Here is a 12,688-nt window from a genome sequence, read left to right as displayed (position 1 = left end):
GACTAAAGGCACTGGACAAACCTTAGATTAAAAGACCATTGAGACATGTTTAGAAACAAGTTCATACATTTGCAACAGTGGGTTTGTCAACGTGCATGTTGTTGGAGATTGGCCCTCAGCAGCTGCAGGAAGATGTGGACGTGTTGTGGAGGAGAGTGCCGCTCTGGGGGGAGAAGCTGTTCAGCAGTCTGTTAGATTTTAGATGGATCTTTTTTTTTTCTAATGGTAAGGAGACAAACAGCCTGGATGGGTTGGAGTCCCCATGAAACCATTAGGGCTGAAAGGCTCGGTCTCTACTGTAGCCTATAGATTGGGCATTGGGGGTTAATATATTGAGGTTAAATGGACAAAGGTTAGACTGTTTCATGAACCTGCGTTTCGCCACAAGCCACAGAAAGCCGCGCCAAGACGAGCGGAACGAGGGCAATCCCTTTGACACAATCAGGACGGCCGAGCTAATGCATCCATTTTTCACAACCACATTATGGAGCGGTCGATGGAAAAAAAAAACAAGAAAACGATGACATCAGACAAATAATTATTTGTTTGGGCGACAGAAGCCGGCCGAGACTGCGGATGAATCAGATCGAGTGAAAAATCGAACAAGTTAACAAAAATAAAAAGTGGCCTCCCCTTGTTTCTAACGGAAATTCATCGATTCTCCAGTGTGAAACTGGGCAGATGGTCACGTCTGGGTGAAGTGCGCTTTCATACCGCAGGTATGTGAAGTGCCGGCTTCGGCCCCCGAGGCAGCAAAAGCTTGCCAATCAAGCAGCTGCTTGTGTTGCTGCTATTGTGCAGCGGTGAGCATGTCGGTGCATGCGGCTGGAAGGGGGAGGGGGGGGGAGCTGCCTCAGGGAGAAATGGTGGAGTTGTGTTCTACAGCCGACCTCAGCGCCAGCCGAGCTCGAACATGACCCCCAAAACGAGGGGCTCGCTGCTTGCCAGACTGTTCGCCAGCTTCCGCCACAATAAATGATGTTTTCCCGAACAGTCAAGTGAATCAGCGAATTATTTTCATGAAGACACTCATGCAATATTTATCGCTGATATACAGTTAGAATCGCGACAGGAGTTTAAATCGGAACTGTTGTTCCCACTAAGATCAAGCTTTTCAAGTCCACGCCCCGCTTTCACTTCCTCACATCCCCTCGGGCAAACCATGCAACAAATGCGACACGAACAACAACAAAAAAAAAACACACGCACATAAATGGTACTTCATTTATGTGCCGTAATTCCCGCAGTTTTAGGACCACGCATTTGTTTATAACATCCCAGCTCCGTTAAATTCCCTTTTGGCCGCCTCGCAGCGATGAAAACGCATATTCGAGCCTCTTGTTGCAATTATCAAGAAAGTTATAAAAAAAATAAAATAATGAGCAACCGTATGTCAAAGCGAAACTGCTTTAAGACAAGAGGCAGCACAACAGAGCAGGCTGCTGCAATATGGTTAGCATCAGCACCGTCTAATAAATGCTCACGCTGCGCTCACACCTGGAGATTTGTCACTGCAAATAAGAGCTGAGTTGCATCCCAAGCCTCCTCATGACACGTCCTCATTTTTCATCCTAAACCCTGATTACTATACGATCAGACAGAAATGCCAGACGGCTGCGGAACTCGTCGCAGGCTTATTGGCTTGATTGAAGACCCCTCTGCTAGCCGTTAATGCCGCAGGAGCATTTTACACTTAACCGTGTTGCCTTTGTTGATAAAAGAGTTTCTGTAAGGCCGTCTGTGAGGAAAAGCAATCACGACGTTGAGGAAGTGGAGCGACTGCAGCGGATGCTGAGGCGATAATTACGTTTGGCGTGTGGAGACACAGATGGGAGGGGGGGGAAGGGATGTGAAGGGGGGAGGGATCCAGTGCAGGAATATCTTTGACAGATAAAGTACGTCGTCCAGAATATGATGAAGTAAATCAGTCAAGAGAGATGGAAAAAGTCAGTGATCTCAGCCTTTAGCACACAAATGTCTTCAGCGGTCAACCCCCCCCCCCCCCCCCCCTGAAAAATGAGCAGTAGTCAATTATTGACCTTTGAGACGTCACCTCGGAGACAGAGGTGAAATACTAATGTTGTCCGCGAATACAGCGGCATGCTATTCACCCCGCTGTAAATATTTACTTTGAGAAGGCTGGGTTAGGGTCAGGAGGGGGGGGTCCAGATGGAATTCATTGTACAAAACCGTGAATGCAGTAGGGGCCTAACAGGAAGGAGAGAGAAGAACTGAGATTTTGGGAGGAAGGAACTCTCATTGGCTCAGTTAAAGTCTCAGCGAAATCTGATTTCTACTTTCCATGCTTTAATCGCAGAAACGGGAGGAAACACTCAACGAGCTCAGGAAGCCAAAATGGGAAACACCTAGCATGAAAATGCTCAAGTTGTTAGAGGCTGTACGAAGGTCACGAGGTGACTTTGGTCAGCGTGGCCATCGATGTCTTGTCAACACAAGACCTGGCTGAATGGCTCCTGGGCCAGGGCCGCCGGCGCAGGAGGTTTAGGGCCTGTCAGAGGGCGCATCAGCGTAAGGTTGAGCTGCTCCGGGAGCTTGTTAAAATTCCAGTGCCAGAACCCCGGGTGGCTCGCTAATAAGGCTCGGCTTTGTGTGTGGAGCCAGCCAGGGGCGACCGGCGGGGGGCCGGCGAGCCAGTCAAGTTGACAGGAGATGGCACGAAGGCCGGTCACGCCACTCCAGGGAGAGACACAACGCTGTCTGAACACTTGTCCGGCACGATGCGCAGACTCCCGCGCTCAGTTTTTGGACCTGTTTGTGCGATCAGGACGGGAGGATTGTGCAGGCAATCAATGGATGTTGTTTCTCTTTTGCCGCCATCTTTCTACCCCTGCCTGGCCACGGACGTGGACCTTTAGAGATGATCTTCCTTCTCCATCTCGCCGCCACAGATCATCCCCAACAGTTTTGGAGTAGTAGCAACGTGTAAAAGAACAAACACGAACTGTGATGTGGAAATGTCGCTGACGGCACTGGTTGAGAAGGGGGGGGGGCACTAGAGGGACCTGCACAGAGAAGGCGAGACTCCATTGTGGCTACTGCTCGGGATTATTTAATGCTGTGTTTTGTCTGAATGTGACAGTAACTCTGTTAGCCGAGTCCGCTCCCTGGAAGTGTGTCGGCTCTGGCAGTGAGTCCATCGGCTGCGCGCCTTAATGAGATGCCGACGGTGCCAGGGGCAACTTGGCTTTCGCACTCGGCTGCAGATCATCTGAGGTACTCATGTGGGGTTTTATTTTGCCAGTCGCACCCCTTCCTCTTAAAGCTGGCAGCGTCCAATCAGCCCCCCCCATAGTGGCAAATGGAGAAAAATGAGCTCCAACACAATTCAACCTAGAAATAAATTGCTCTCGCCAGATTGTTCTCTGTCTCAGTGATCGCTAATGATCACAGAGGAACGCCCGCCACACTGAGCCAACGTGCACGATGAAGGAAGCGCAAATCAACGGGAAAAATAATTTCACACATAACAAGATTTCACATCTTGAGTCAACACCTTTTTAAGTCCGCTGACGCTCTCCCTGAGAGTACGACTGTGTTTTGTTTTTGTTTTTATTACGGGGCATATTTCCTACATTTCTAAATTGTATTTCAAATTGCCGTGGCTTTAATATTTCCGAATCATTTAATTTCCTTGTCTGAGCAACCACAGAGCGATGGGGGGGAAGAAACTAAAGGCAGAAGGATCCAGGCTTTAAACAGTGCAGGATTCCCTCGCTGCCGGAAACGTATCCTGATTGACACGCTGTGCACTGTTTTGAGCGTTGAGACGAGTAAAGAGTCAAATCACCAACGCTGGCATCTCGAAGTGTCCCCAGATGCTGCGCTGCCGTAAACGCCGCAGATCACTCCGCCTTAATGTGACGGATGTCAAGGTGCGAGATGAAATGTTGGAAATGCCAAACCAAATCATTTGCAACTGATGGAACCTCCTCAATCAGCGGCAGAACGTCGCGAGAGCGCGTCAGACAGAGTCTCGCCAAAGCCAAAAGCCGACATAACTGATCGTAGGCACGCCTTCATCTAATGAGCCGCGAAGGAGGACGATCAATTTCCTTCAGAAGAGCATGTTGGGGTGAAAAATGTGAATGCATGCACGCACACACACACACACACACACACACAACAGGCCTGGCCCCGCCGGGCGGTGCAGCGTTGTCGCTGAGTGACAAGGACAATACTAACGTTGACGAGGTGGTGACGTGCCCGTCAGCAACATATCGACCGGTGCGCTGTAGTGCCTTATGATCACTGATGAATTGGATTAGATTAGATTAGATTAGCTCCCGATCTGGATTGTACAGAGAGGAAAAAAATAATAATGCATAGATACAGGTTTCATTCTGGCAAGACAAAATAATCATATATCAAAAACCATATGTTGCAGCTTTCGGTAGCTCCGCCTTCCACGCGTGTCGAGGCCCTAACAGCAACAACGGCAGTAAATACCAGGCCAGTGAGGTCATCCCAGGGAGAACACAACCAGACTGACAATGAGCGCAGCCTCAGGACTTGTCGTGACAGATCTGGCTCTTTGGTCTCTGACGGGTCTAAAACGCCTCCTGTTTGGGAAGAATGCATGCATCTGGAGGGGGGGGGGGATTGTTCCACCTCCATGCTCACGTGATGATTGGCTGATGAGACCACGTCATGCACTGGGCAAACTGCGAGACGCAGTAAAAAAAAACTAACAAAAAAAACATGTATACACTATACACACACGCACAAATAGGGTGCGGGTTGGCTGCGTTGTCATGGCAACCCAGTCCCACAGCTGTCAAGTGTTCATCAGTTTCCACAGCAACAACATGAGGTGAAAGGAGTGCACGATTATTTCTGACATAACACAGTTGAAAAGGGTCAAACGGAAGCCTGATCAGGTCAAATGATTTCAGGAGAGGTTTCATCGAACGGACGTCTCAGTCACGTGACACGAGAGCCGCTTGTTGATTTGATCAAATTAGGCAAATTAAGAGAAAACAGTCGGCAGGGGATTACTATAATCTCTGCAAACGGGGTTGGAACAACAGAGAGGCCTTCCTCTCACTTTAAAAACTAAATGTACCACTTCCAATTTTTTGGGTTATTTTTGTTTACTCTGACGCTCTCAGTGGATTTTTTTAATGCCTCTTTAAGATCTAAATTAAATCTAATTATCTTTAGAAAGCAATGAAGAATGTGCTCAAATTAATCCGCTGTTTTTCTCCTCAAAACTGAGATTAGATTGTGTTTCCATTTAGGTGTAAATTTAAGGTCCTCTGAATTTAAAGCAGTTATACGGTATATGCTGAGAGGATGGTGACTGTTAAAGGATCTGGACAATGTTATCTGTACTTAAAGAGCTCCGCAGAGGTTAGAGACACAAGCGTGTAAAACATGGATATAGTCTGATAGTACATAGTATCATGTATGCAATGAAAAATGAGATACTGATAGTCTGAAAGAGCAGCACGAGCGACTTTGACCTTTTTCATGGCAATTTCTCATGCTGCAATGGACAGCATCAAACTCACAAACCGCTGACTCATTTCGGGTTTTGTCTTTGGTAGATCTTTGTGATGTGTCTGTTATATAAAAAAAAAAATCATATAGAGTTCAGGATTTAAAAGGAGAGTAAAAATAATAATCTGTTTTTAAAAAATGCCAGTGCTGCCTCCTGAAGTGACAAAAGCTGCTGCAGGGGCTTTATGATCCCTTCAGGAAGCCAGCTACCCGGGTCAGCGGCCGAAACAGGTGGCAAATCAGCAAGGAACAAGCTTCCATCTGCTCCCTGGCCCTATCGGTCTGGCGAAGCCAAAGACGCCGGCCCTGGGCTAGAGGACACGCAGACAAACGGAGGCACGGTGAGGTCATCGGGGAGTGCCAGGCAGAGCAGGCCCATCAGTCATCCCTCTAACCGCAAGCAGCCCCCCCCCCCCCCCCCCTGAGACGTCTGGACGATGGGGCCAGACGCCACCCCGAAGACAGATGGGTTGACCTGTGTCCAGGCGGTGACTGCTTCACGCAGGTGGAAACGTAGAGCGGGCGATAAATCCGAAAGCATTTATCGGTGTGTGTGTGTGTGTGAAAGAGTCTCTCACAGCCAGCTGTATATCACGCGCACACACACACACACACACACGCACGACATTTGTTGGCATATATCCATCTTCACAGTATTTATTACCAGCAGCCTGACATAATAGAGCAGCTAGAGAGAGAGTGCGAGTGTGAGACCATGCAGGAGATTGTTTGTCAGATGGCGGGGGCATAAATCCGTTCCAGAATGCACCACTGCATGCTCCCCCTTACAAATAAACCAGCTAATGAGCCCAGCCAGTTCCTGATGGGCAAACGGTGAGCGCCAAGCACGAATCCTGTTGCTGTGAGGCATCCCAGAATACTCAGTACGTTAGGGTGTCCCCCACGGGGAGGCTCTCCATCCATTGGCATAAGTCTGTTACTACGGAAACGGCACACGCCGCCGCCCAAGGCTGGGATTTAAAGCACTGTCCTCAGATCAAACGACTAAGCCGTCTTATTCGTGCTCTTAATGGACAATCTGAGATTTTGGTATGAACAAAATGTGAGAGGGAGGGACGCACAGACAGAAACAAAGAAAGAGAGAGAGGAGGAGACGGACAGAGGAAGATGGGAAGAGATGCACACAATGATGAGATGAGTCAGAAGGGCTCGCTCACTCCTGGGAGTCCATCCCGACCCCATTAGACTCACTCAGAAGCTGCACCATTGGTCAGGTCTGTCTCTATAGCATCAAATAATAGGCATGTGAGTCAACACATCAAACCCCCGCCCTGTATCCCATGGCAATTCAGGGGAGCCTGACAAAGGACGCTCCAGGGAAGCTCTAAGAAATAAGAAAAAAAGGAGGAGGGAAAGGTGGTGTTTCAGCAGGTTGGAGAAGCCAATTAGTTCCAGTAATAACATCTGGAGGAGGTGAAGCTTTTATATATGAAACATTATAGGCTACTATATTTAGCATCTCCCTCTTACCAACTGAACATGGAAGGCATCTTAAAGCCTTACGGCTGAACGATATTGTACTGTACAGGTGTAGCTAATACAATTAGCCACTGAGTGGGTATTGCTGTGGGTGGGAAAAAAAGAGAATAACTTGCATTTCCAAAAAAAATCTGAATTTAAAACTGAGTCATATTAATTATGTAATCTTATCAAGAAAGAAAGGGCTGCTATTCTTAGCGCACAGTTAACTAGAAAAGCACTCAGAGAGCGCAGACCTCCGCCAAGCAGCTCATTCCCCTCCTAATTGGATTTACACCATCCACATGGTGATCTGGATCATCATCAAAAGGTTCTAAATAGTTCTTGGTATCTTTGTACATCAACCATGAAAAGTAAAAGTGAATTGGAGATGATTTGTATTTGTAAATGGGGTTATATATATATATATATATATATATATATATATATATATATATATATATATATATATATATATATATATATATTGTATTTTTTGTTCATGACCTCATTCTGGATCAGATCCGGATGAAATACGGTGACGAGGTAGAGGCCCCCGCCCTACACGACTGTGTCAAACAAACATCGGTCAATAATCAACCAAGATATTGAGGTACAAAATTTTAAGTTACATTGACTGCAGTGTTAAACATTTCAAAGTGATCCAGAATCCAGGATCTCTTCTGGATCATGACCAAAATGTTATCAGCCGTTTCCGGTGCCATTCCCAACATTTCCTGACAAATTCATCAGGATCCGTCGGTAACTTTTTGAGTTATGCTGCTAAAAGTCAGACAGACCGACAGAGAGCGGTGTCTGTACTCTGGAGTCGAATTGGAAGATCTCAATTTCCATCAAAGTGTGAGCGCGCCCTCTAGCGTTATGACTTCAGAATAGCACCACTGCTCTTCACTCCACAGTCCACACTGATGCCCAGTAGATACAGTAGATGCCATTCATTGTGCTCAAACCAAATGATATCTGCTAAATGTTCAGCTCCGCTGTAGATGCACGCTACAAACCATTTGTGTTATTGTAGATGAAAGGTTTGCAGATGGAGCTCAAACTAGAGCACTAATTACTGTTATTAGTTACACACATGTTTTTTCTTTCTTTTCCTGACAAATGTTCCACACAATGCAAGAAAAAAAAGGAGAGACTCACAATTCAAGAAGAAGAAAAAAACGACATGAAAGAATTAGTTTACCTCAGTAAAGACATAGCAAAGTACATAAACTGACGCATCAGACATGTAGTAATGTATACTAATAGTATACAATTAAGAACTGGAACAAAATGTGCTTTTATAAATTTGTTTAAGGATGATCAACACACTGTGAAAATCATGAATGAAGGGAGAAAATGAAAGCGGCACATTTTCTACAGCTTATTGTCCCTTTTACAATAACACACACGGGCAGATTGTTTTTTGTGACTGCCTATTTATACATTTGTGGCTTCTAGACTTTTTTGTTAAGTTGTGTGCGGACGCAGCTCCCATATAGAAGGAGCGATCCTGCCATGGTGTGTTTTTTTCTTTCTCTGCTCGGTGGCGTGTCAGTCCGGCAGTCTCACCTGATTAAGGGTGTGAGCTCGGTGGGACAGATTGGGAAAGGGCCTCCCGTTGAAAAGGCAGAGCTGCTGCGTCGGTGACTGACGGCGCTCCACGGGGAGGAGAGCACTCCGTTTACTCGCCCTGACTTTTACACAAGAGTCGCATCAGCACCTTTGCTTAGAGGAGGGCAGACGCCCGTTAGATGTCTTTTCTCTTTGACGCCTACTGTTGCAACCATCGGCAGGTACCATGGCAACAACAGGTGAAGCGATAGGTAGATAAGAAATGGAACACATGTGGAACTTTAATTTCGAGGATACAGCCGTCTCTACCTGGCTACACTTTTTAAGCAATGACCCTAAAAGAAATATCATCTTTGCAAGGCAAAGGATGAATACTTGCACTTTGGGATTAAACATCAGATAATAGATTAACAGGAAGCAAAATCCCATCTGAAAATCACAAGACCTTCAACAACAGGCAGAAACCAGAGACGTGTGTTTCTCCTCTTAGCCAACATGACGCAACACCAGTGAAACCTTTAAACGTCGATTGTGGTTACATTCTGAGGATCTAACAGCAGCGGCGATACATTCAGATCAAAAATAATCCTGCCTTTGTTTTTTTTATTTTCATCCCCGCATCCCACGCGCCACATTTCCAAATTCTGGCTCGATTGCATTTACAGTCCAGAGAAGCGAGATGTTCCAATCACGCTCCTTATTTTTGGACATTGCCTCGGTTTTGCTTTTGAAAAACAATCAGATGTTGAAGCAACATGAATCACATAAAAATTATTTTTTATTAATACAAATTAAGGCCTGCCTATGAAAATGTCCTATTTCCAAGAGAGACTGCATTTTAGTGAACATTGACACATGCAAGATAATGATCATTTCTAATTCTGGGCGACTGCAGATTCGGAGCGGCACCTTGCTCTCTCAGTAATTTACTCTTGAAATCGCTGCTGCAGCTTTAAATTGCTCCCATCTTTCTGCTATACGATCGCCGAGCTAAATATAAATTATTTTTTTTCTTTCTTCCTTGTGCAATTACCCACACGGTGCAATATACATATGCTTTTTTTAAATCCATGCAAGCTGTGCGTGATAAATACAAAACTGCACAACAGAGAATAATACAAAGACTGTAATCAATAAATTATGCATATGCTGGGGGTTTTATTTTAAGGGCCACCTGCGCCACACAGCCAGGGATGGAGGTGTGCTGTATACACTAATTGCCTCTTGGGCTGAGCAGCGCTAAATTTAATCAGACCACAAACTTTAATGCCTTACTCCCCAGTGGAACTTAATGGACTCAGCAATGCAATGAAATCCTTATCTCGCCCTGCTAGGTTCCCCCATATGCATCAGGCTTAATGGTGTGAAGGCCAAACAGAATGTTCCGACCAGTGTAATGGCCTTCGTGTGGCAGCCTCTGCTGGTTTGCTAATGAGACCCCAAGCATCGAAAGGTCCAAAGCGGCTAAGCCATTAGCGAAGAGTTACATTTTGGCCTGAATGATTCAAGGTTCACGGTTGACTCGCTCCTTTTCTCTCAGCTTTAGGATTTGCTGGAGATGATGAAACGCTTCTTCGCGCACGCTTGGTCCAAATGCTCGCATGCTCATTAGCCACCATGCCACAAAATCCGGCGCTCTGCTTCATTTCTTTGAGACGACACATCTCTGAATTATGACATGGGGCTAAAATAGCATCAAGGATGCTAATGAGCAGAGGGCCACGTCAAGAGTCGGGCTCTTCCACTCAGCAGTGATTTTATTTAACTGACTAATTCCTTTTTAACAAATCATTGCTTTCAAGGTTTTTTTTTTTCAGAATCCAGTCCAAAACAAATAACACTTTGCCAAAAACCCCTTAAGCGTGCGCGAGGAAGCGTTTCATCATCTCTAGCAAATCCTAAACTCCTTAAGAGTTTTTGCATCATCTTATAGCATTAAAAACTTGCGGCTACTTAAAAATGTTAATGCTAATTTGTTGAGAAAACATGACTGTCTGGATATTTATCATTTAGAAAAACCCCACCTATTAAACATATGGTCCATAGAACAGAATGGCTTATCTTATTATTTTAATTATGTACGAGATTTAGCATCTCATGCCTCTGACTGAGCATAAACGATCATTACAAAAATGAATTAAAATCAAACAACTGTTGTGATGAAAGCTTTGTTTCAGCGCGTTCATAAAAGCAAAAGGGAATCTCGCTGCGTCGAGCTGCAGCACATCTGGAAATCATCATCAAACACCCAGACTGAGAATTTAGAGCGCTCCATGATGCATGTCGGGCAAAAAAGAAAATGTCCGGAGTGGGAAATGTGAATTGAGACATTTGACTGTTTGAAGATGCACAATTTTTGAGGAATAGTTAATAGAAGGCCCCTTTCTGCTGACTGATCAGGCTCCTTATGTTACTTTATCCACTCTATGAAGGCGTTTTTTTGTGTTTAGTTGTCTTCTAATTTCCCTTTCCCTGCCCAGCTAGCAGACCTGAAAATGTCATTTCCATCACCGAGCCTTGAATAAATCCTTACTGTAGGCGTTTCTATTCTGTTCATACAATTAATATGGTACAAAACCGCCACAGAATCCAGTCATCACTGCTGCACTGCAAGATATTCTCTCCACGGGTCACAAGTTCATCACGGAGAGACAAACATCTCCACACCCGAGGCAAGCAAGAATCACCAGCTTGCTTACGTTGCATGTGTTTAGACTGTGAACTCTAAAAGGCCCCGTTTCTGGAATCTAGCCCAGAGCCTTCATGCTGTAAGGCGACAGTGGTTTAACCACCAGTCACCCACATCAAGTCAATATAAGGTCTAAAAATGCACTGACCCATTCTTTCTAGGGGGGAATTATCTTGAGCTAACTCAGAGTGAAATGTGTAATTCTCATGGTCAATAATACACTTTTAAATATTAGGAACACAAGGTCCCCCAGGTACCCCCCCCCCCCTCCACATGTTTCCATCTCCATGGTTTTCATGCCATTTATGGAGCTAATCCATCCAAACAGTTGAAGCATAATCAAAATTGGTGACTCGATGGCCACAATAAAAGGACAGTCTATAATGTGCAGTTTGATCACACAATCTGGTGCCACGGGGATTTTGTGCATTGAACAGCAGGTCACGTCTCCGCCACTCTTCGGCTGTGTCGTCCGGGGTCCACTTGACAGGTGTGGCTCATCAAGGAGCTGATTAAACTGCATCGTTATTCCGCAGGTGTGCTTTGAGCTACTCACAAGAAAGGGCCACCCAACAACGCACATTGTGAGGTAAGATATTTATTGGGTATGGTGGATTGGATCTCACATAGGGGGAAGTTGAAAGCAAGCATTATAAAAAAAAAGAAGCAAAAACACGAATGTTGCGTTTCAATTGTTGAGTAAACACGCCAGGCAGTCCCACTTAGAATGAAACACCGCATCTCCGGTTACAAGCGATGCCTATCGCTGTTTTGGACACGCTCTTACTTGTTATGTCATCTTTTGTCCAGTAGATGGCGATCAATACAAATAAATAGTCCCAGCGTCTCCTCCCCCGCTGTTTCTCAGCTCAGAGGGATTCAATCACGGAGTTAATGAGGACTTCGGCGATTAATTAATCATTTCGTTTGTAATGACTTGTTTTGATCTTTCGACTTTCGACTGTAACTAAACAATAAGAGAAAATAAAATAATATCAAACGCGTCTTTTGAACACTGAATTTAACACGGTTGAATCGGAATTTATAAATGACTACACTCTCACTCATGCAATTAAGATACGAGCGCTTGTTTTTATACTGCATACAAAGATAATAAAAAATTGTAATCTGCTTTGAAAACATTTAATTTAATCCCAGGATGCCTTCATATGTTAATCCAAAGAAAAAAAAGAGACGAAGACTCTCGGAGTTAAAAATAAACATGAACAAACATTGCCCAGAGTGAAAGCGTTCCAGACCGGTCGCTTAGCGACCGCGGCCGTAAAGGAACGGCGTGTGTCGTAAGGGGTAAAAGAGGCTGGTGTTGAAAAGAGTCCAAACAGAACCCATTGTGGTGTCGGGAGAGGACTGAGCTGCTGCCTGAGAGGAGGAGGAGGAAGAGGAGGAAGAGGAGGAATTCCG

The sequence above is a fragment of the Brachionichthys hirsutus genome, chromosome 14, assembly GCF_040956055.1.
Source record: "Brachionichthys hirsutus isolate HB-005 chromosome 14, CSIRO-AGI_Bhir_v1, whole genome shotgun sequence".
NCBI lineage: Eukaryota > Metazoa > Chordata > Actinopteri > Lophiiformes > Brachionichthyidae > Brachionichthys > Brachionichthys hirsutus.
Note: the sequence above shows the minus strand (reverse complement) of the source record.